Source organism: Erythrolamprus reginae, chromosome 2 (assembly GCF_031021105.1).
Source record: "Erythrolamprus reginae isolate rEryReg1 chromosome 2, rEryReg1.hap1, whole genome shotgun sequence".
Lineage (NCBI taxonomy): Eukaryota > Metazoa > Chordata > Lepidosauria > Squamata > Dipsadidae > Erythrolamprus > Erythrolamprus reginae.
The window spans coordinates 160,625,564-160,651,167 of record NC_091951.1 but is presented as its reverse complement, the minus strand read 5'-3'; the positions used below and the strand labels follow the sequence as shown (position 1 = coordinate 160,651,167).

Here is a 25,604-nt window from a genome sequence, read left to right as displayed (position 1 = left end):
TTCTCCTGCATCCTTTTGGAGTAAGATATGGAAGAATCAAAATAATGGGTTTTTTTAGAAAAACATTCTTACCAAAATGACAATGTATGTATGTATGTATGTATGTATGTATGTATGTATGTATGTGTTCTGTCTGGGTTCCCCCAGACGCCAACACCAACTAAAAAGAGTAGCCAGACACGCTGGTAAAAAGCAAAGTCATTTTATATCTTTGAAAACAAACACAGAGAACAAAAACTGTTCTTACAAACTGGAATGCTGTGAAGCTTCACAGAAGAGTCACGACGGCCAGACAATACAACAGGCTTCTTGGTGGCACACACACCACTATAGATAATAAAACCCACGCCTCCCCCAAGTTTTCAGCCTTCGAGGCCACAAGCCAGAATCAGAGATGCCAAGGATCGAAGAAAGGTCACAGGACTCCCAAAAGATAACTCTCCACAATACAGGAAGGGCGGGCCTGCCTTTTCAACCTTTCTGAGGAGAACCACACCCAAACCCAGCTGTTGCCTATTAGGGATGGAAATACCTGGCTAATTGTCCCCTTCTTTGTGCTGCCCTTCTCTGCCTCATATCTATGATGGCTTGTGCGTTCTCATCTAATGACTCCAGGCTACTCGCTGGGGAGAGCTCCCCCCCGGGGGTCTCAGGCTGTTCCCCCTCCTCCTCGTCCTGACATTCCTCTTCCTCGTCTGCCTGGTCCTCCTCCTCCTCCTGTTCCTCATCCTTCCCCTCTGAGCATGGAGCCGGCAGAGTTCCAGCCGTTCCCTGAGGAGCCTCAGACTGAATCGCAACAGTATGTATGTATGTATGTTTGTTTGTTCCTTCCTTCCTTCCTTCCTTCCTTCCTTCCTTCCTTCCTCCCTCTCTCTCTTTCTCTCTCCTGCATCCTTTTGGAGTAAGATGTGGAAGAATCAAAATACCGTAAATAGTCTCAGCCTCTCTATCCCAGCCACAGCATGGATGAAGACTGGATCCAATCCAAAAGCCAGACCCAATATCTCACGCATCGAAATTCAATGGATGATGTCAAGGGGGTCAAGTTTAGAGGTTTGACAGTCTTCCTTTCTCTTTGCCAGGAAAGATGGAAAGTCACCATCTTTTTTTTCTTTTTTTTTTGACACAGCAAGTGTCTCCTTACAGGGAGCTGCTATTCTCTCCTATAAACTGACACAAAGGAATCTGCCCTTACCTTGCATGGAGGACCTTCTGCTTTCCTGTTTGGAAAAAGTGACAGGCAGCTGAAGCACAGTTGCCTTCACAAGCAAGCACACTTGGAACTTTGGCAAGAATTGGCCTGTGTTGAGTCTGATGGCCTTTGCCTTTCCTTTGAAGGAAGCGCTAGGAGGCTGAGATAAAGCCGTGCCTGCAAGGATACCTGGGTGCTTTGCATATAGCCTGCAAATAGGTGAAGCTGAAAGGTGTGTGTATGGGGGGGAATCTTGCTGGAGTCCCAAAGGACAAGAGATGCAACAAGGTCACATAGAAGCTACAAATAGAGGTTCCAAAATAATGTGGGTTTTCTTTATTATGTCAGATTTATGAGTGTGTTGTAAAAAAAGATGACAAGCCAATTCGGATAAAGGATGCTCTGGATAATAGGCCGGGGGTGGGGTGGGGGGAAAGGTCCATGTTTGAGTTCATCCTCAGCGGTGGAAACTGACTGGTTGACTTAATTTTGATTGCTCTTTCTCAACCCCGGCTCATTTACAGGATTGTTTTTGGGGGGAATTTGGTTGACAGCCCTTGGCATTCCTGGAGGAGAGGGGAATATAAGTTGAACAAATAATTAATAGATAATAAATAAACAATGAAGTAAGGAAGGCATTATCTCCCTTTCCATTTATATTGGAGCAATTATTCTAACTGAAATAATGCTGAAATAGTGCTGTCTGCGTGGAATCTTTTTTTCAGGTGGCCTGGGAAAGTTCTTTCGTGCACATGCTCTGCACAAGCGCGCCTTGACAGCTAGCTTGCCTGACACAATTTCCTGTCGCCTCTACTAGTACCCGATCCTATGGGAGAATTTTGCTTAGGTGTGCCAAGCACACTTGGCACACCTAAGCACACTTCACTTCTGTGAAATGGGAAATTCTAGGATAGTGATGGTGAACCTATGGCATAGGTGCCACAGATGGCATGCGGAGCCATATCTGTTGGCACATTAGCTGTTGCCCTAGCTTAGCTCCAACGTGCATGTGTGTGCCACTGTGTGCATTTTTGGCTTCCAGAGAGCCTCCAGGGGTTTGGGGAAGGGTGTTTTTACCCTCCCCCGGCTACGGGAAAGCCTTTGGAGTCTGGGAAGGGTGAAACATGAACCTACTGGGCCCACCAGAAGTTGGGAAACGGGCCATTTCCAGCCTCCAGAGGGCCTCTGGGAGGCAGGAGAAACTGTTTTCGTCTTCCCTAGGGATTGAATTATGGGTGTGGGCACTTGCACAGCCGCAATAGCGTGCGCCCACACTGTTGATATATGATATACACTGTTTTCTGTGTATTTTTGTGCAAGTGTGCCTGACCCATAGAAATAGCAAAGTACTGGAAAAATGTATACAGTGGTCCCCCGATTATCACGAGGGTTCCGTTCCAGGACCCCTCGCGATGATTGGTTTTTCGCGAAGTAGCGGTGCGGAAGTAAAAACACCATCAGCGCATGCAAGGCGAACTTCCGCGTTTGGCTTCGGGACTCAGTTGGGAAGCCGCGCGGCTGTTTTAAAACGTCGCCGCCGGCATGGGGGGCTTGCCAGCACCCCCTGGACCCCCAACCCGGGTTTGGGGGGCTGCTAGGAAGCCCCCCATGCCAGCGGCGACGTTTTAAAACAGCCGCGCGGCTTCCCAACTGAGTCCCGAAGCCAAACGCGGAAGTTCGCCTTTGACGTTTGGCTTCGGGACTCAGTTGGGAAGCTGCGCGGCTGTTTTAAAACGTCGCCGCCGGCATGGGGGGCTTGCCAGCACCCCCCCGAACCCAGGTGGCCGGGCGAGCAGCGAGCGAAGGGCGGGTGGCCGGGCGAAGGGCGGGCGAGCGGCGAACGGCGGGCGAGCGGGTGCTGGGGGGGGCTTCTCGCCCTCCCACCAGCAAGAGGGGGAAGACCCAGGGAAGCCGCCCAGCAGCTGATCTGCCCGGCGCCATCTACGCATGCGTGGCCATAGAAAAACGGGCACGCGTGCGCAGATGGTGTTTTTACTTTCGGGTTGAAAAATCGCGATATAGCGTTTCGCAATGATCGAGATCGCGAAACTCGGGGGACCACTGTATTATGGCAGTATATTAATGCCAGAAAGTTTTCTGAAATATAGTCACACTAACTCCGCCCAATTATTTAAATAGATCTACTCCAAGCATGATTAAGTCAGGATTTAATTCAGCTGCTTTATCCTAATACTAATCAGGACACTGTTACATTTCAGATTATACTTGAACAGAGCTGTTAAAACTCATGTGGCTTTCTGGAAGTATACAACATTCTCTATTATTTAAAAGAAGATGCAATAGCACTGGGCATCTTCAGATTGAGCATTTATTTTAAAAAGCTTCATTTTGTTACGTTGTCTAGAACAATAATAAAGCAGTCTTTTAAAAATAAGTCTAATAATTTGAACATTCTATAGACATTTATAGTTATTGACTTACCTCTTTGCATCCAGATTCAGCAACTGATTAGCACACAAAAAATTAAATTCTGTCTCTGCCTGTCCCTCCCAATTTGCTTACTTGCAGCTAGTTTCAGTCTCAGTTTAACACATGGCAAATCAGCTGAGGGCCGGGAAGCTGATAATGGTTTGCTTGGTTTAATAGGCTCTTCCCTGTTTGCTACAAGGAGATAAATTACTGGAAGACAGAGGCCAAAGGGTAGGGGAGGGAGGGTGGGTGGGTGCTACATTTGGTGTATAAGATGCACCCAGGTTTTCACTGACTTTGGGGGGGTAAAAATGTGCGACTTATACTCCAAAAATATGGTACTTGTAAAAGGAAGGAAGGAAGGAAGGAAGGAAGGAAGGAAGGAAGGAAGGAAGGAAGGAAGGAAGGAAGGAAATACAAAGAATGACTTCCCCTTTTATAACAATAAGTACAGTATATATAATTTTAGTAACATTATTTTCTTTTATTATACAACAAATGATCTCTTCTTCTCATCTCTCATTTGTAAACAATTCTTTAAATCTTTCCTGTTCAGTTCAGATCAGAAAAATGTTCATTAAGGGTTACCAGAGATAGTAACATATTCATTTTAACTCTCATCAAATAAACTGACTTTATTTTCCTTCATTGTTTTTAACAAACTTCACTTCTTTTCATTTTTTCAGTCTTTTCCCAGTCTTCAAAGTTTTAACAAATCTTTTTTTGAAAACCAATATAAGAAAGTTATTAAAGTTATTTGTTATTTGTTATTTGAATCTCTCTTTTAATTGTTAAGACATCATATGGCTTCATTTGTATGTGTCCCATGTCCAGTCAATGAAGCAGTGGAAGTGATGTGCCGGTGCCTGGAGGCTGTTGGGGCCTGGATGGGTGTCAACAGACTCAAACTCAACCCTGATAAGACGGAGTGGCTGTGGGTTTTGCCTCCCAAAGACAATTCCATCTGTCCGTCCATCACCCGGGGGGGGGGGAATATTGCCCCCCTCGGAGAGGATCCGCAACTTGATCCACAGCTCACATTAGAGAACCATCTTTCAGCTGTGGGAAGGGGGACGTTTGCCTAGGTTCGCCTGGTGCACCAGTTGCGGCCCTATTTGGACTGGGAGTCACTGCTCATAGTCACTCATGCCCTCATCACCTCGAGGCTCGACTACTGTAATGCTCTCTACATGGGGCTACCTTTGAAAAGTGTTCGGAAACTTCAGATCGTGCAGAATGCAGCTGCGAGAGCTATCATAGGCTTTCCCAAAAATGCCCATGTAACACTCAACACACATTGGTTGCCAATCAGTTTCCGGTCACAATTCAAAGTGTTGGTCATTACCTATAAAGCCCTTCATGGCACCGGACCAGGGTATCTACGAGACCGCCTTCTGCCGCACGAATCCCAGCGACCGGTTAGGTCCCACAGAGTGGGCCTTCTCCGGGTCCCGTCAACAAAACAATGTCGCTTGACGGGGCCCAGGGGAAAAGCCTTCTCTGTGGTGGCCCTGACCCTCTGGAATCAACTCCCCCCAGAGATTAGAATTGCCCCCACCCTCCTTGCCTTTCATAAGCTCCTTAAAACCCACCTCTGTCGTCAGGCATGGGGGAATTGAGACATTCTTTCCTCCTAGGCCTTTATAATTTATGCATGGTATGTTTGTTTGTATGGATGTTTAGTTTTATAATAAGGGTTTTTTAGTTGTTTTTAGTATTGGATTTGCATGTTGTTTTTTATTACTGTTGTTAGCCGCCCCGAGTCTACGGAGAGGGGCAGCATACAAATCCAATAGATAGATAGATAGATAGATAGATAGATAGATAGATAGATAGATAGATAGATAGATAGATAGATAAATATTCAGTATAGCATATTTTTCCATATTATTCTTGTATTTTATAATTTTTTAAAATCCATTTTCAGATCTGTCTCAGATTTCCCAGTCATTATTATTATTATTATTATTATTATTATTATTATTATTATTTATTAGACTTGTATGCCGCCCTTCTCGGAAGGAATAATGTCTCTGAAGGAATAATGTCTTATTCCTCTTCCATAACATATTTTAAACATAATCTGTCTATAATGGTAGACACTTAAAATTAACTTTGGGTGCATTGTTCACAAATATACTTCAGTATATCAAGTTTAAAATATTTTGGTCCATTCTGAATTAGCAAGTAAAATTTAAATGTTTTCCTTTCATTGTAATCTTTAGTTCCTTCTGGTTCCCTTCTCCTCTACTGTCCAACCTTCAAAGTCCAACTCTATCAACTTAAAAAAAATAATTCAAAGTAAAAGCATTTTTCCATGAGAAAAATTCTAATAATTAATTCCAAACTCTTATTTTAAGTCCAGCTGCATCCTTGGTCCATGTGTAAATTTCTAAAATCAACGTTCTAATCTCCCCTTTACTGATTTAAGTCAAAGTAAGCCCTTAAAATAATATTTAAAACTTCCTTCATTAGACTGAAGGAAACTCACCTGGTATTGTAAAACTTATTGATCCAAAGTTCCCCATAGCGGAAAAGCAGTTAGGAAGCAATGGATAAGCAAATCCAGTGTCCATGAAAGTGCTTACCATACTTTGAACAGGACGGCTATTCCCTCATCTCCCAGATACCTGCTGGATACCACTATCTTGTTGTCTCCTCCTGAGGAACAATTGTCTGGAACATGTGTGGGTGATATCAAGTCCTCTCCATGTCCAGAGAGGAATTACAAAGAGATGGCCTACTTGCTGGATTTTCATTCCACCATAGTCACCATTTCCAGTTTTAGTGAAGCTGTCTTCAGTTTCCTATTTCACACCAAGAAATCCTAAGATTAAAATTTGTCAATGAGGCAAATTTCCAGCAGGAGCAAGAATTTCTCATTCGAAGCAAAAATCTTCAGCCATGGTGACAGATGTATTTATTTATTTTTATTTTATTTATTTGTTTTGTCCAATACACAATAATACACAATGAGGGTTATAGAGGATATAATCAGGTAGAATGTATTAAAGAGGGAATAGAGGAGAAAGTAAAGGAGTGAAATATAACTATGAGAGAATAGCAGAAAAAGATATAGGTATAGAAGGGAAGATATAGGAGATACAGGAGAGATTAGATTAGATTAGATTAGATTTATTGGATTTATATGCCGCCCCTCTCCGTAGACTCGGGGCGGCTCACAACAATGGTAAAAAACAATACATAGTAACAAATCTAATATTTAGCAATCTAAATTACAGTTTTAGGTTAAAAAATCCAAAAGAAACCTGTATATAAAAAACAAGCACACAGTCGAATCATACACAGAAACTACATGGGCAAGGGGGAGATGTTTCAATTCCCCCATGCCTGATGGCAGAGGTGGGTTTTAAGGAATTTCCGAAAGGCAAGGAGGATGGGGGCAATCCTAATCTCTGGGGGGAGCTGGTTCCAGAGGATCGCAGCCACCAGAGAAGGCTCTTTCCCTGGGTCCCGCCAGACGACATTGTTTAGTCGACCTAACCGGTCGCTGGGATTCGTGCGGCAGAAGGCGGTCCCGGAGATATTCTAGTCCGATGCCATGTAGGGCTTTATAGTTCATAACCAACACTTTGAATTGTGACCGGAAACTGATTGGCAATAGGACAGGGGAGGGTAGGCACTCTGGGGCACATGTACGCCCCTTTATATTGCCTGCTCCATCTAAAAGTTGTATTAAGATCAGTTCTTTGGATATAGCCAACTTGGCATTTTCTTCATAGTTTATTAGATAATAGTCATTTTTCAGTTTCAGATTCCCATGAGCTTGAGTTAGGACTGTTTTCTCCAGTGACTGATTCATACTGACCTTCCAGTGATCTAAGAAAATGAAGAACGCTCAAACCTTTGTCTCTAGAGGAAAGCTTAGAAGCTATCCTTCAAATCTTCTCCTAGACATTAATGTCTCAGAGACTCTAGAAAGGCTCTGGAGTTTGGGGAGAGCAAAAGATGGGCCTTCCCCAACCCCTCCAGACAGGGCTGCCGATAGGGGGTACTACTGGGAGTGGTGTACCGGGCCCGGCCATGAGGGGGGTCCGGTTTTGCCCGCCGTCACACATGCACAGTACCGGCCCTCTCTTGCCGGCTGCCTGCCTCACCAACAAAAAAGGCGGGCCCTCTGGCCCTCACGAGGCAGGACTCGAAGAAGCCCCGACGGAGCCTTTGGCAGCGCGGTCCTCCAGTCCCAGAGTAAAGCGTGCGGCGAAGGTAGGAGCCCCTTTGGGGTGGCGGTTGCAACTTGCGCTTGTGTTAAATTTTGTTTCTTTCCTAAGCAGCCTTCTGTGTAAAAAAATCCATTTGGGAACGAGTCGTTCCCAAATGGATTTTTTTACACAGAAGGCTGCTTAGGAAAGAAACAAAATTTAACACAAGCGCAAGTTGTAGGCTTCGCACGCGTGCGCCAGCATCCCCCAAAAGGGCCCCCCGCGCACCCTTTTCCAAGGGCGCGCACGAAGCCGCGGCCGCCGCCCCCCGCGCCTCTAGCCCCCTCACGCCCCCGTGGCTACTCGCCGCTGCCCTCGCCCGCCTGTCCGCTGCGCCTCTCTTCCCTGCAGGCATTCTCACAGCGGGGGCCACCGCGCTCTCTCCATCTCCCTGCTAGCCTGCCCGGAGCATTCAAAGTAAGAGCGAAGGTTTTTCTTACTTTGAATTTTCCGGGTTGGGCTGGCAGCAGGGGGGTGGAGAGAGCACGCGTCAGACCACGCGCCCGACATTCCAGGCGCCGTCCCCTGACCCCGGTTTCCTGGATTCCTGGTGGCGGTGACCGAGCCCTGCGGCGGGAACGAAGGAAGTGGGGCGCTCCCCGCCCGGCTGCGGCTCTTGTAACTCGGCCCGGGATGGGTGTGACTCTACGGGCTGTCCTCGTCGGGGAAAGGGAGCGGACAGGTGGCGGCGACCGAGCCCTGACCAGCGGGCTCCCGACCGAGCCCTGCCGCGGGAATGAAGCGAGTGGGGTGCTCCCTGCCCGGCTGCGGCTCTTGTAACTCGGCCCGGGATGGGTGTGACTCTATGGGCTGCCCTCGTCGGGGAAAGGGAGGGGAGGGGAAGAGAGGGCCAGGAGGACACAGAAGGGAAGGAAGGAAGGAAAAATAGGGAGGGAAGGAAGGGAAAGACGGAGGGGAAGGAAGGGGAAGAGGGAGGAGAAGGAAACAGGAAGAAGAGATAGGTTGGTTGGAATGAAGGAAGAAGGGAAAGAAGGAGAAAGGGGAAGGGAAGGAAGGAAAGGAAAAGAGGGAGGGGGAAAGGAAGGAAGGAGAGATAGGTTGATTGTAATTGAAAATTACAATTGAAAGTAATTGAAAATTACTTTCGCCAGCCTCCGGAGAACGAGAGAGAGTGAGAGCGACGACAGAACAAGATAGAGAGAAAGTGAGAGAGAGAGAGAGAGAGAGAAATAGGGGGAGAGAAAGAGATAGCAAGAGAAAGAGAATGAGAGAAAGAGTGTGAGAGAGAAAGAAAGAGAGGGAGAGAAAGAAAACAAGAGAGGGAAAGTGAGAAAAAGAGAGAAAGAGGGGGAGAGATAGAGAAACAGAGAAAGAAAAGAGAGAGAGATCAGAGAGGAAGGAAGAGTGAGAGAGAGGAAGAAAGCAAGATAGAGAAAGAGAGAGAGAGAGAAAGTAAGAGATGAGACAGGAAGGAAGAGAGAGAGAGGAAGAAAGCAAGATAGAGAAAGAGAGAGAGAGAAAGAAAGAGAGAGATGAGGGAGGAGGGAAGAGAGAGAGGAAGAAAGCAAGATTGAGAGAGGGGGGGGAAGAAAGCAAGATAGAGAAAGAGAGAGAGAGATAGAGAGAGAGAAATGAGAGAGGAAGGAAGAGAGTGAGAGAGAGGAAGAAAGCAAGATAGAGAAAGAGAGAGAGAGAAGGAAAGAAAGAAAGAGATGAGAGAGGAAGGAAGGGAGTAAGAGAGAGGAAGAAAGCAAGATAGAGAAAGAAAGAGATGAGAGAGGAAGGGAGTGAGAGAAAGAGAAAGAAAGGAAGAGAGAAAGAGAAAGAAAGAACGAGATGAGAGAGGAAGGAAGAGAGTGAAAGAGAGGAAGAAAGAGAGAGAGAGAAGAGTGGAAGGAAGAGAAAGAGAAATGATAGAAAAAAGGGGAGAAAAAAAGAGAAATGAGAAAATGATTGAGGCAGAGAATGACAGAAAAGAGAGAGAAACAGAGAGAGAAGTGATTCTTGATTTAAAGCATATGGTAAAAGCACTTAAATAATAACAGAGAAAAAAACCCAGCCCTCACCTGTTTTTATTAATAGTTTTGCTGGTTGTTTTAGTTTTAATAGTAATGGATTTTGGTTTTTTAAAATTATTATTGACAAAATTGAACGGGTCGAAAGACGGGCTACAAGAATGGTGGAAGGTCTTAAGCATAAAACGTATCAGAAAAGACTTCATGAACTCAATCTGTATAGTCTGGAGGACAGAAGGAAAAGGGGGGACATGATCGAAACATTTAAATATGTTAAAGGGTTAAATAAGGTCCAGGAGAGAAGTGTTTTTAATAGGAAAGTGAACACAAGGACAAGGGGACACAATCTGAAGTTAGTTGGGGGAAAGATCAAAAGCAACCTGAGAAAACATTATTTCACTGAAAGAGTAGTAGATGCTTGGAACAAACTTCCAGCAGACGTGGTTGGTAAATCCACAGTATCTGAATTTAAACATGCCTGGGATAAACATATATCCATCCTAAGATAAAATAAAGGAAATAGTATAAGGGCAGACTAGATGGACCATGAGGTCTTTTTCTGCCATCAGTCTTCTATGTTTCTATTAATTTCTTTTAATAAAAAAGAAGGGATTTATTTATTTATTTATTTATTTATTTATTTATTTATGATTTCTATGCCGCCCAGTCCCAAGTTTTTCCTTATTTCCAGATTGCATTTCTTCTTGGTGAGGTTCCGCCCATTGCTTCTTGTACTACCTTCAGGTGGCATGGAGAATAAATAGATGCCATCTGCTCTGTGGCAGCCCTTTAAGGATTGGGAAACTACTATTATATTCCCCCTCAGTTTTCTATTTATTGAGTTAAACATACTCGTTCTCTTAGCCCTTGTTCATAGGATTTAGCCTCTAGGCCAGGGGTGTCAAACTCAATTTCATTGAGGGCCACATCAGGGCTGTGTTTGACCTCAGAGGGCCGGGGGAGGGCTTGCCCAGGGTGTGTGGCCATGGTGGGCATGGCAACGGATTTGGGGGGCAGTAGTTTTAAAATGGCCGGGGGGGGCAGACACTTAGGCTGTATGGGCCCCCAAAATTCCTGATGGTGGCCCTGCCTCCAGAGGCTGAAAAAAGGCTGTTTCCCGACTCCTAGTGGGCCCAGGAGGCCCAAAAATAAGCTGGCTGGAATGTGCGCCGGGCATAAGCTTGCATGCCCACCAATATAGCTCCATGTGCCACTTGCGGCATAGGTTCACCGTAATGGTCATAGTGCAATAGAGGGGTAATAATTCTGACCTACTTTGCAGGGTTGTGGTTAGCATTCCTGGCAGGGTAAAGATGAAACATCTTGAGCATAACAAATAAATATTAAAAATTAATATTAGCCGTGCCTGCCCACTTAATAACTGCATTTCAGAAATGCTATCAAAGCCAAAAGATGAGAGCCAGTTTAAAAAAAAAAACCTGGCAGCTGAGTATTGGATCACTGCACAGAAGGAAGAAATGAAGAGAGTTTTAAATGATTTATTTATTTACAGAAATATGTTTGCCAGTGAAGTGCCTTTCCCAAGTAGTGTATTGAGGATGGTTATGCTAGTTGCACAGACACTTGTGGAAATAAATATCCTGTATCCATAGTGGGGCATATTTGGAGACCATTCAGCTATTATTTTTATTTTTCCTCTTAGTAGTGTGGCTACTGTTGCTTCTCCTACTAGATTTTGGAGTTTGGTTAAATAACAATATGCTAATAAAAGTACTTCAGATCAATGTGGACTAATAGTAACTTACTGGATATAGACATGTAGTTTTCTGGCAATAAACTAAAATGATCTGCTGTTTTTTTCTGTTTTTTGTCTTCATAGCATACACTACAGCCTTGGCTATCCTGATGATTCCTCTATTCAAGTGCTTACCATTATCTAACCCCAAATAGTTTTTTGAAATAGGTGTGCTAGTGACGTCAAGTTCCTAAACGGTTGTGGGCTGGACAAAAGAAACTAAATCTAGGTAAGACAGAAATAATTCTAGTGGTGAGCTAGGACTCTAGGATTGTGAATGTTCATACTTGTTCTAGATGGTGCTCACAAACTTCATCATTTTGAGATTAATTCTAGATTGTTCCCTCATCCTTCTACTCTGAAGCCAGAAGCACATTTTATCAACTTTAGCTGATACACAGGCTGCCTCCAATCCTACATAATAATGACCTAAAATCAGAGATTCATTTACTGATAACCTCCAGGTTTGATTTCAATTATGTCCTCTGAATATCTTTCAGAAATTTCAATACACGAAAATGCTAGGCAGCTAGCTCGGTGACTGAAACGGTTCCTAAAGATCACGTGACTGCCATTTTGAAATCCTTAGCTTGGTTGTCAATTTGTTTCCAGGTACAATACAAATGCTGCTTACTATTCTTAAAGTCCTTAAATGGCTTGAGCCCAGAACATCTGAAAGAGCCCTTTCTCCTGCAAGAGACTTACCCACCTACTAAGATCCACTCAGGAAAGTTCACTTTACAGTCAGTTCTGGCTGGAAAGATGTATGGGAGTCAAGCCTTCCCTTTGATTATGCTGCATCTGTGAAATCCATTCCCCGTAGATGTGTATCCTTGAAGATGGCTTTAAAGACACATCTTTTTCAATTGACCTACATTTTTTAATTGTTCCATTTTTAAAAAACATTCTGACCAAAATGACAATGTTTGTTCCTTCCTTCCTTCCTCCCTCCCTTCTTTCCATTTCTATAGCTGCCCATCTTAATTAATGATTCTGGCCAGTTGCTGAGCATCTGAATTTTGATCATGTGCCCATGATCCCTAATGCTGCAATTTAAGTGTGAAAAACTGTCATAAGTCACTTTTTTCCAGTGCTTTTGTAACTTTAAAACATGACTAAATAAACAGTTGTCCCATCAAAAATTACCTTTATTTGGTTTAGGATATCCTATGCACAACCAAGGGTGGTCCAAAATTCAAACCAAGGCATTCATTTATTTGTTGGGGTTTTTTAATGGATCCAAAATGCATTTTCAAATCAGTGGCTTTCTACATTAGTGATGTGAATGCCTTCGTGAGGGGTAGGTGTTAATTCGATATAAGAAATAACACGTTTGAACTTTTCTGATTTTGGGGGGGGGGTAGTTTTCAAAATATAGTAGTTAAATCTATTTTATTGTTTTTGAGGCATGATCTCGGACAGTTTGGGTGGTGGTCTAAAAAGGGGCCCAGCTGTCACCTGCACCTTGTGCTCCGAACTTCTCACTAATGCCGAAAGAGCCGCAAAATCTTAATTCTATTTTTACAAATATGGAGGAGGCACATAATACAAATTGTCTGATGCTGATATAAAATCAATTGGCGGGATATATTAGCTGGAAATAATAAAAAACTTGTGTGATGTCAAGTGGCACCAATGGCCACCCAGCTACCGGTAGTTAAGTTATTGCGAAAAAAATATAAAAGAAAGACCCAAGGCAGCATTTAGTTGGAGGGAGGATTTTACTTACCTCAGGGGTGGATTCCACTTAGCTTCACCACCAGTTCACATTGTTATGTTTTGTGCACGCGTCCCTTTGTGCAATTCTGCTTCTGCGCATGCTCAGTAGCTATAACCAGCCCGAAACACTGCTGAGGAGCTGATCAAATGTGCTTCGGTCAAAGGAATAAAGGTTAAGTATAAACCCAGGGGCGGGTGGCAGGGCCCTTTTTTCAAGCAGGAGCAGAGGAAAACATTTCCAAACAGTAAAAAAAATTCAGAAAAAAATCCCCCCAAAAAGAAGGTGGCGCCCATGGACTGACACCAATTGAACAGGATCCGTGATACCATTGTGACATCACCAGCGGGTCACTGCTGGTCTGGGCAATCCAGTCCGAACCGGGAGGAACACATCCCTGGGTCATTTTCCTGGTAAGACTTCTGTATTTCACCTCTACTCCAAAGCATCTTCCACTGCCTGTATGGCCCAAGAATTGTGTCATTCAATGGATTATGCAAAGGACATCAAATCTTTAAGCTGCTTTATCCCCAAGCCATTATTGTAATTTATTTATTTTTTTGCACTCATGTGGCCTTCTAGATGTCTTGCCTCCTGCAGTGATTTTGGACTCAGTTTCCTATGTGACTCAGAAATCTGGTAAGCAGATCTACTCCTCAGAGAATGTGAAGGAAGGAAGAAAATGATTTTCTGAAGAAGTCCCAGTCAGTGGAACTAGCAATCAGGGGCAGCTCTTTCATTATCATTTGTGTCAGAGAGCAGCTTGAAAAAGGTAGCCAGGTGTTGGAATGCTCTCCTTGATACCATTTGCAAATGGATGAGTGGACTCTCTGTCCTAGTCAATGCTGAAATAAAATCTAACCAATTGAGGCATAGAATGAAGGTTGAGAAAGTGGATTTCTTTGCCTTCTTAATTTTGGGCTGGTCTTTGCCCTTCCAAAGCCTACATGCCTCACAAAGGGTTAAGAAGGAAGGCAAATAAATACATTTAAAATTGGCTGCAACCTAGCTAAGTGAAGCAGAAACAGGTGTGCAATGAAAGAAAATGTGCGGGCAAGTCTATTTGTGAATATCCATTTAGAATGCTCAGCTGCTTGAAACAGGTGCACTCCTCAGGTAGATGTGCCATTTTGTCAAGCTTTGGGCTTCATTGCATACCACCCTACCCCAAGGATTCTGACCGCAAACTTTCAAATAAGAAGGACACAGCCTATATCAAGAACACTGGAGCAAATTCCAGAGCAGGATGGCACTATAAGGTGGCAAGAAAATTAGGGTGGGTGAAGGGGGAACTGAGTCTGGACTTCTCAATTCGGTAGCCCAAATATGTGATTAAGGCCAGGTCTGGAAGCCATTTGCAAAAGAAATAATTTTCACCTTGATACTCAGGTTCACATGATATCAAGGTTCATCCCAGCTTGGCTTTACAAAGGAAAGAGAACTTGGGGGGGGGGTGTAATCACCTTGTCTAAGGACATGCATCTTTTTCTATTGCATACTCCAAAACAATGTTTGGGATTTTGCCTCATCCAGAAATTAAACTTCAGGTGACCCATTTAATCTGCTGAAGTGAACCATCCTAGATCCAAGAGTTGATGCTTCCACCTGTGCACTAAAGATAGAACTGGAGGGACAGTCCGGAACATCCTCTCGCCTTCTTGTGTTTAAACTTCAAAGCCCACAATTTGCAGCCAGGCAAACAAATTGGGAACACATTTGCAGGACATGAAGTTGCATAAGATGGATGGTAAGGGATCAGGGCTAGGCCTGCTGGTTTTGATTAACCAGAACTGAAGCCTCAAATTGCGGACCTCTTTTTTGGTGGAGCTGCAATGAAAGGCACCAAGTTGTTTTTCTACTGGATGACTCTAGATACCATCTTCAACTGTAGCTGGAAATAGGTTAGTTGTGGTGGTTTTTCCCAAAGGGAGGAACCATTTCAAGGATGGGAACTTTTGCTTCTTGGAGAAAAAAGACAAGAGTTGTTATTTTGTTTCAAAAGCCTGCCAAACCTGTTTAACCAGAAGATGAGATAACTATGGGTGGGCGTGTATGTCTGTGTGCAGGGTTATGGGCCATGGATATTCAGACCTGTCAATAGCTTTTTTTTTTCCCTGCTAAAAATGCCAATAGCGTTTGCTGTGAAGTTTCTATCATACCCAGACATATTATATAAAAGTACAATGTCCTTAGGCAAATAAAATGTAAGTACATTCCATTGCAAGTTTAAAATAATATTGCATGTGTTTCTCCTTTGCTGTGGTGGCACCATATCTTCCATGGTTTTCTTCCTTCAATTTTCAATGGCTTTTGCGTCAGCACAGAAATTTTCAAACTGTGTTGGGAACCTTCAGGGAGTCACAAACAGCTGAGAAGGGAGTCCTGTTTTAGAAATGACAACTCAAGACTTTGGAATAGTACTAATCTCAGTGAAACCACTATTGAGTGAGGGAGTATGGATATATGGATGCATCATTTTAACTTGCAGGGGAATCGTAATTTAAGAAAGGCTGCATTAACATGAAAGCTACTCTAAAATTATTCATTGGAAGCCTTATTGACTTACATAGTGAGTATTAATAATTTCTCCAGTCTTCCTTTCCATGTACTCCTCTGATTGTAACACACCTTTCAAGTACCTATGTGCAACTTTCTTTAGCTCGAGAATGACTCTGATGGGAACATGACTCCCTATTTACAGGCGGGAAACTTTTGAGATAATTTAGGAACATTCAGGGAACGAATAAATGAAGTAGGATTTACATCAAAGTAGGATTTACATCAAAGCCTATTCAGAACAAGGGTACTAGTACTGTACTCCCTGCTCATTGGAAAAGCATTGCTTCTACAGGACAAGAATTGGGAATGTATTTGAACCAAGGATCAGTTTTGCTGCAGAAATCTTGGAACTGCATGCTGAATGCGTTGGGCCTCAGTTCAAAACAGGCATGGGTAGCACATTGTGTGGTTGCCTCTGCCTTTTCCAAGTCACGTGTACGTTCTTCATTCACTCAACCACAGACATTGGAAGTAGTTATTATATTCAATTAAGACTATTTTAAAAATTTACTGCAGAATAGAGGTAACTTTTTGAGGGGCATCCTAGCTTTAGAAACTGGAAGGCAGGTCAATATAGATTTCTGCTACATGCCCTGAAATCTACTGCTTTGTGGATGTTCTCAAATTAATCAATTTAATAATATTTCATTAAATAATAAAAAATGACAGTGTAAATAAAGTCTCATAATGCTTCAACTGTACAGTGCATCACAATGAAAGCATAAATAATCCTAGTGGAATTTGGTGTACACATTCATGATAAAAGTTTGGGCTTCAAGCAACAAAGTAAAACTAGAGCTAGGAGAATCAAATACTGGGTAGGAAAGATGCAGAGTATCATACAGAACTTTATCTTTTAAAAGATATAGTGAAAGATAGTATATGTGTATAATAAACTTCAGATCTCTTTCTGAAGTTTAAATATCTGGCTATCCCACATACTCGAACAAATTAATTTAAATATAAAAATAATAAAGGCAAGGTAAAAAAAACAGCCAAATAATATATGCCCTGAGGTTGAGAAAGCAGAATAACATTGCATGTATTTAGGATAGATTTAGAAGTTGTATCTTCAAAGGAGAGCTGTGAAAACCTGGAGAACCAAGAGCCAATTACAACTGTTAATATGCTAATCTCAAAATGAAATTATTCAAATTAATCAAGCTGACTTACAACTGGGATGGGAGGGGGGTAAGGGAGAGAGGGACAACAAGTCTTTACAATGAAAAAAAGGCATTTATTTTTATTAAGGAGGAAAGCAGCAGTCTCTTTCGCTGCTTCTTCAAAACACGTCAAGAAAGGACATGGTCTTAGAGATTGGGGAGGGAATGAACTTTACAGCTCTCTTCATGTTGAAGATATACGTTAAAAGTGGTGGATTTCTTCTAAAAGGCAGCATCTCTTTGTATGTTTAGAACTGGCGCCTCAGCTCAGGATGTGTCCTGAGGGGAGGGAGGGAGGGAGGGAAGGTTGAATTTTTTTTGTTTGGCCAAAGGAAAGCTAGGAAAGCTGACTGAAGCCCTGGCCTTCTGCTGGCCTAGCCAATAAAACCTCTTGAGCTTTCCACTCTGTTACACCCAGGAGTGGGCCAGCCCTGGCTAAGTCTTGAGACTTTCTTCCTCCTTGTCCAGAGAAGCAACAGGAGTCTGTAGTTCCTTAAAGGAGGTTGGAACCCTGAGGCCTCAGAGTTGTTGTTTTTTAAAGGAGCTTTTGTATGTGTGTCTGTCCGTGGGGGCAGCATCTAAAAGACAGGAGTAGCACAGGAGGAAAAGCATCAGCAAAGAGTTCTTGGAAGACTGTGAGTAGGCGACTCAGCAGGGATCTTCAGGATGCCTTCAGGTTCCAGCAAAACCTGGAGGCCATGGGGTTTGTTAAAAACCATCCACCTTCCTTCTTGACTTCATTCAGTAGGGCTGCAGGGCAGGCAGACAACTGATAGGACTCTCCGGCTTAACAGCAACTCTCCAGTGCAAATCTGCCAGGAAGCCTCTCCTGGGTCTGTGCTCCTGTCCCTCCCACCCCCAGTTTCCAGTTCCACTTTTGAGGATTGCACAGAGCTCAGCATCAGCATGAATTACTATAAAGGCAAACTTCAAAAAAGGAGGAGGGTGCGTACATGTGAACTTTCCTGCGAGATCTGCAAATTCTTAGCAAAGTTGCAATTCTTCTCTATAAACATACCGTGTACATGCATGTCCTTGTTCCAAAATGTCCTCCACTAGGGCTATTTATTGCAGTGTTATCAAATTAATAAAAATTGTTTCCCCTGCCACCCACCCCACCCCCGAAAAAAAGAGCCATCCGGGCAACATTTTAAGATTTTAATCGTGTATGGAAGCCAAAAAAATTGAGAAATAAAGGCACACTTGGCGCTCTAAATTGCGCAAGACTTGTTTTGTGTAACCTCAAATCACGCGGGTTGCCCCTTCCCAGGCATGGAGAATAACATCGCACCCGAGTTTTGCTTTTCAGTAAAGGGCAGTCTTAAAGGGCTAAATTTCGATGAAGTGTTTTAGGAGCTGCGCTTTGTGGCGGGTGAAATTTAGTAAACACCCCCGCCCCCCCCAAAAAAATCGGTGTTCAGTTCGTTCACCTCAACAGGGGCAAATAAACCTGCTTCAATCGGTACTTCGCCTGTAACGGAAGGGCGAGAGAGCGCAAGAAAGCGCGCGGAGTCAGTCCCACCAACACGAAGGCCTTCCGCCTTTGCCAGGCTGGGCTTTTTCTGAGACGACGCCGGTTCCTTTCCAGATCCCTTCCCGCCCCTCTTTTTCCCCGCTGCGGGTTCCTTTGCGGGCGAAGCGTCCGGCGAGACTCGGCTCCGCGCGCGGCTTCCCAGGCGCTTGTCGCTGCCTCCGGGCTTACAGATCGCAGACCTGGCGGGCGTCCCTCGGCTGTCTCGTCGCTCAAGCAGACAATGCTCCGCTCTCCCGCGGTGGGGGGCGACGGCGGAGGTCAGGCGCGCCCTAAGCCTGGCAAGGCAGCGGCGGCAGAAGCAACTCGGGCAAGCCCTCGAGGGGCACGGCGGGAAAAAAGCCCCGCAGCTCCAGACGGCCAAGTCGGACTGAGTCGGCGCGCTGAGCCCAAGCAGGAGAAGGGAGGGCGCTGGCCGTTAGACCAAAGCTCCCCACCTCCTCCTCCTCCAGGAAAGCCGGTTGCCTCCGCGGCTTCCTTTGGGGGCTGCTCGGAAGCATCTGGCCGGCTACCGTTGGAAACAGGCTGCGAGGCTGCAGGGCCTTTCAGTTGGGGGAGGGAGCCGGGAAGGCAGCTGGGGAGAGCAGTTTCCTTGCTAAGGGCAGCGCCACTTCGGCAAAGTCAGCGTTACGCTGCTTTCACTCCGCAGTTCCTCTCCTTACAGCCGAGACGAAGCCAAGCGAAAGGGACTCTTAAAACCTTTTCTTACTTTCTCCGATTCCGAGCTTTTCTTTACAAAGCAGGAGGGAAAATTGTGTGTTTTTGTATGTGTAAGGCGGGGGGAAGGGAAAGGTGCATAAAATCTGTCGGCCTCGTGGTACTTGGCCCAGCGGTTCTCTGTGCGCTCGGAAAAGATATGTGGGCCGTGGGGCCAAGATTTGCACCAAATCTTTTGTGCAAAAGGCACTTTAAAAACCCGTGCCGAATGATTTTATTCCCGTACCAAATGATTTAATTCGGCCGAGAGTTTCAGACTTTGCTCTTTAAAATACCTTTGCAACTCAGTGGATTTTTACACTGAGTTGGAAAAGATATTTCAACTTGCACCTTTTTCAACTAGATTGTTTTTTAACGATTATTTTAAGTGTCCTTTTAACTCTTTTTCGACGACAGTTTAGAAAATCCAGTTAGTTGAAACACTAGGCCGGTCCTTTAAAAAAAATCCCTGGCCTGGAAGTTACCCCTCCTCCCAGCCGAGTTGTGGTGGAAACGGAGGCCAAAATAACGCCGTTCGCTGGGTTCTCCTCAGTTTTTTTTTTTAAAGGTATTTCCGTCTGGGAAAGCGTAAGTGAGGCATGGAGAGAACGCTTCTTTTCTACACACTTCTATGAAAAATAGAAACAGTCACCTCCTTCTGGCTATTTTCGAAAATTCAGGACAATGAGGGTTTTTACAAAAGACTTTCCTAATACGGCACGGTTGCTTCCACGGCGTTCTTCGTCTGAGGGAAATTAAAGACTAGACTATTCACTAAATTTCGCCCGCCGGATTGGAGCGCTGGTCAGCGGCTGGGTCAGTTTTGCGACCCGCTCAGAAAAGCCCGGGTCAATTTCCACCCGCCTGGATTCAGCTGAAAGTGTCTCGCCCGCTACGCCGCCCTTAGAGCCGGCTGCGTCCTGACGACCACGAGCCCTTCCAATTCTCTTCCCCACCCTCCACCTCCGTCTACTTTTCTTACTTTAAAAATTATATATCTTCATGTCACAACCGCTTTCCTTTTAAAAGCACAAACATCCAATTTGGCTCAGTGTAATAAAATCAGCCGGAGATCCTTAAACGCTACCATTCCGCTGAATTAAGTTGTGAAATCTAATCTATTATATCCATAAAGGAGAATGCTTTCATTGTAAATTCAGGTTATAAAGAAAAACTCTACCTGAAGCAGTCGTCTTCCACCCCCACCATCCCCGAATCCCCCCCTCCCTGTTCGTATTTGTTACTGGATGGCTTATCAAATTACTTAAAAACGCCGGCCTCTCTTTCCCCCCCATATCTCATTGGAACCAAAATTAAATGTGGCAAGACGTCTTTTTTAACAGCATGAAAAGGTCATAAACTGGGAACAATAACACGAGAAAACATAAAATACGAAATTATTTCAGCCCCTCACAAACGATGTTCTGTGATTAATTTGGATCTCAGCTTTCCAATATCTCAGCATTCATTTAGTCAGTCATTCAGACACACAGACGCATAAGAACAAACAAATCAGTTGCAAAAGGGCTTGGAATATATGGGTCTTCACCCACAACAAAGGTGCAAATAATTTTCCGGACCTAAGAATGTGGTATAACCACATGGGGATGTAAGTGTGTCTACCAACAGAGCGTCGTGACCCGCAGACAAAAAAGGGGGACCAATTTAAAAAAGGAGGACTCCTAAAAATAAAAATATCTTGGAATTCTGGAAGTCTAAAAAAATGGAATATAGGGGGAGGGAAGGGAGGCAGAGAAAAGAAAGGAGAACACCATCACCTTCATATTTGAAGAGACAAAAAAAAGAATTCCAATTTGGAACCAGGCTTTTTAAAAAAATAAATTTCTAGGAAAAAAGAAACAAACAACACCCAAATACATCCAAAGTTAATATCTCTCAAAAGAAATTTATAAATACAGGCGTTTAAAACATAGCAGATCCCTGTCTGGAAGCTCCATATCAAGATATAAGCGCAAAAATAATTATATAGCAGATCCAAAGTTTTTCTATGAAGGAGAGAGGGAAGTGGGGGGGAAAGGGGGGGTGTCTTTTGGATGTAGCTTTTGTCAGATCTTGGGAGATTTATTAATGTGCGGCTAATGTCCCCAGTGTTTTATCCTCCTAAAGCCCTACCCTATTTCCTAGTCTAATCTTTTATTTTCATCTAATTATTTTTTTTGCACTGCCGCTTCCAACAACTCATGCCTTAAGAAAGAGGCAGAAAAAGAATAAAAGGATAGGGAAGCAGACAACCACAACTCATCCTAACATTGAAGTCTAACACCCCGTTACAGAAATCTAACCGGGCTTCTGGAAACAATCCTGGATATATATAACTGGGCTAAAAAAAAAAGGAAGCTCAACAAAATAAATTTAAATAGAAAGGAGTAAATTTAGATGGTGCTGGGGAGAAACAAGATCCTGAGCCCAAGATAGGATAGGCAACCTTAACCAGTCAGGAGAATCCATAAAAAGAAAAGCACTTTTACTAGCTAAGGGCAGGCAGCAAAATCTTCCAAATTTCCTAAAGAATACTACCAGTACGAAAACTTTGCAAAATAATTAAATGGGTTGATAAATGGAAAGCAGTTACTGGCACAAAGAAAAGGGAGGATGATACAGAAACGTATTTTCTTAATTCAAGACAAATGCTTCGTTCATAATCATGCATGGTTCTGAAAAGCAAGGACAAAGTTGCAACCACACACCATACCAAAGCAATATTTTATATGTATTTCCCTCAGTCAAAGGCATCCAGAAAACGTGATACTTTTCAGGGGGAAATAAAAGGGCGGGAGCCACAGAGACACCATTTGAACAAAACAAAGAAGGTTAGCTTCATTTGCATTCTGGGTCAAAAATATAGAGTGGGAAAGTATTTGTTTTTTTAAAAATCTACAATCTCATCTTAAAACTGAAAACAAATTCCACTGAAGTTTTTAACTGGTTTTATCTCCATAATTGCATTCTTTACATGTTCTATTCCTGAGGATCAATTATTATTGAATGGGGGAGGGCGTTATGAGGGAAGGGTTCCCCCACCAGAAACTCTGTTTAGAATTGAAAGTGCAGCTCTTAAATGTATATTTTTAAATTCAGGAAGGGATGAAAAAAACAGCAAGCATAAAATAAAATAAATTACTTGCTTGCAAATTTTCAAACCTTACATAGTTACAGGGAAAAAATCCCACTCTTAAAACAGTTTTGTAGTTAAAATGGAATTTTAATCTGGTTAAGGAAAAATTAAATAATCTTGGAAATGACCCAGTTAATTCTGGTGCAATAAAATATTTTTATTTTGATGTGTTTAGCTAATACAGTGTTATAATTGAAATGTTTTTATTTTGTGTTAATGTACATTTTAGTAGACTGCCTGCTTTCAATTTATAAACACAGAAGAATTGTAATAACATTAAGTATTGGTGAATTTCAAATTGAAACAGGCTTCTGCAGATTTTCCCTTGCTATTACGAAATACTATCCCTTGAAAACATCCAAAAAGTAAAATATTTCTGGCCAGTTATTTTTATTCAAAAAAATCTGGAAAACAACTGGGCAATTTCCAAAGACAAAAAGCATGAATGATGCACTGCATATAAAGCCCAACTATTCTGAAAGTCTTTTTTTTAAAGGAATATCTACACAATATTTTTCTTTCAACTCACTTATTAACAAGAATTTTAAAAAATCTAATAGTCTTTCAGAAAATTATATCCCTTTCCTAGAAAATATACTTTCATTTAAATTTAGGGAATCTCTAGGCTAACTAGAATGCCATCCTCTCATTAAATCGCTTCTATAAAGAAACTGGTTTTATATTTAATACATTAATAAACAGCCTATTTACAGATCTATTTGCAAAATATTTTTGCTTTTATTAATTACACAGGCAGTTTTCTTTACTGTTTTTATTTTAATAATTTCTAAGGGAAAGTGGGGGAAATTAGTAGATCAAAATGTCCACTCTCATGTAAACATTACAATTTATTTATATCTCGTTAGCGTAACCAGCAATGCAGAAACTGAAAAATTATTTATTATTTATTAATCGGACTTATATGCCGCCCCTCTCCGGTTCAAAATTTGACCAGATAAATATGCAGACATGGATAGCAAAAAAACAAACAAACCCTATTCTTAAATATTGTCCAATATTTTTTTAAAAGTCAAAAATATTTTCGATCATCAGCAACAAAAAAATTAAAATTCTGTTTAACGATGCCTACTACTACCTCCTTGCAATTTTAATTGTCTCGATTTTCCATTTGAATATAGAATTCTTATATCGCGGCGGGCGTGGAAAAAAAGTACTGTATTGTTTCGCATTATAGCCGTATCGATTCGCAACATTAAGATCTCGGGTAAAAAAAAATAAAAACCTTTTAAAAGTTTGGAGCCCTCAACTTTAGTTCTTTGAAACTTATTTTTTTATTAAATGGATATTTAAGAATGTGGATGATTATACAGGATGGGGAGATATTTAAAAAAACAAAACACGTACCTGCAAATCCAGAGCGCCAGGCCCTTTTCTCTTCCATCCCCCACCCCCCGCGGCCCCCTCCAAGAGCTATTAACACAAAGAGATTCGGGAAAGGCGGGGTGAAATCCGCACGAGGTGGGGGCGGTCACCTACCCTTTCCCCACCCGGCCCTGCCCCAAGAAAGCATGCAAATTTCAGCGCGGATTCGCTCCGCAACCTTCGAGCAGGAAGGGCTTGCTTTCTCGTTGGGGGGGGGGGGATAGCCTCCGGCTAAAATATTCTGCAGCTCCAGCTGGGAGTGGTGAGAGCCGAATTGGAAGCCGCGCGGATAATTACATCTGATCCGTCCCTCTCGCTTCCCAGGGCCACGTGTTCGTGCAGCGCCCCCCCCCTCCGCCCTCGCACATCCGGGGTATGCCAGCAGCTCTCCTCGGTGGCTTTCAAGCGCGGGGCCGCCGGATCGAGAAGGGGTCGTTTCGGTTGCCGGGGGTCTTGGTTCCTCCGATCCTCAATCGCGGAGCTTAGTCCAAGCACCAGCGCTCCTTTAAATCGATCCTAGCCCCAATGGCTGCAGAGCCCATTTCCTTTTGGTGGTGGAAAGGTGTAGTTTTCCGACAGCTGCAAGCCGAGAGAAGGGGGTTCTCCAAAGCGATTCTCCCGCTTGTTTCCGATTCCGCCCAAGCTCTCTGGTGTCCTCAGCCCCAAATTTTAAAAAAAGTTCTTTGGAGCAGGCGATCCCTGTCAGCTTTTCCTCCGCCTGTGCCTGGCGACGCTTTCCCCATCTCTCGGTCCACGGCTTCCTTTCTCCATTGCAGATCAGAAGCCCCCTTGGCGTTCCTCTCCTCCTCCTTTCCCGGTTGCATACTTTAAATTGCAGAGCTCCTCCGGATCCACCGCCGGGCTTCTTCGGGGCAAAAAGGAGGAGAATTTACCTTTCGACTATGTGCATGTAAATAGATCGTGGTAAATAAGGATCCGCGTTTGGACGCTGCCCGAGGAGAGCCTTGGCGGCCCGCCTCCGCTTCGGGTCTCACCCCCAGGGACAAGGAAACGAGAGAAGCAGCCACAGATCTGCGGGAAGGAGCGCCCGGGGCGGGCAGGCAGGAGGCAGGCGAGGGAGGGATGGAGGGAGGGAAAGGAGGGAGATCCAGAGGGAGGGGGGGAGCTTTGCTGGAAACTGCCTCCTGAACCTGCCCTTCCCCCTTCGCTGGAGGTTTAATCAATGGGGACGCTTGCCGCAGTTCTCTTTTAAGGCGGGACGGCTTTCACTCAGGTCCGCCAATTCCCTGCCGGTCAAGCTGGCACCCGCACGACGCGCCTTGTTCTTCTTTGGCCTGCCGGGGAAGAACTCCTTCGGCTCCTTCTCCCCACCATAGTAACGCGGACCCGGTTTGGAACAAACCTCGGCCTCGGAGTCCGGAACGCGCCTCCACCTTAAATCCCCGCCGCCGCGCTTTTCTCACCCATTCCGGCGCTGGGCCAATCAGGCAGACGTTTCGCCTCCCTCGAATGACTCGCTCATTGTTTGCGGAGGGAGGATCGAAGCGGGGGGGGGGAAGGCCCGGCGGCTCAGCCAATCGGCGATCAGCCCTTGCCTGGGTGTTGCGAGCTCTGAAATTCCCGTTTGCGCTTCGGGGGATGCCCTTGCTAGCCGGCCTGAAATCTGCCGCGCACTTTGCTTATTTGGATCGGCCTTTCAGACTCATCTCATCTATTAGTCGGTCAGTCTGCCTGCCTGCCTGTCTGTCTGTCTGTGTAGACTTGGGCAATGTTTGAACGGATCTTGCGATCTGTGAGCGTTGCAAGGGGTAATGTAATGATTGATGCTTCAAATGCGCCTCTTAAAAAGAGGTCACCTCGCCGGCTTACAAAAGTAATGCC

At 44.0% G+C, this 25,604-nt stretch overlaps 1 long non-coding RNA gene across 1 annotated transcript; it reads right to left on the bottom strand.

The window, feature by feature from the left end:
* Positions 1–186: 186 nt before the first annotated feature.
* Positions 187–25,151, bottom strand: LOC139158649 (uncharacterized). The gene is made up of 2 exons (XR_011557728.1): positions 23,745–25,151; positions 187–1,758 (listed from the first exon to the last, which is right to left on the bottom strand). It is a non-coding gene; the product is annotated as an uncharacterized lncRNA (long non-coding RNA).
* Between the last annotated feature and the right edge of the window lie 453 nt (positions 25,152–25,604).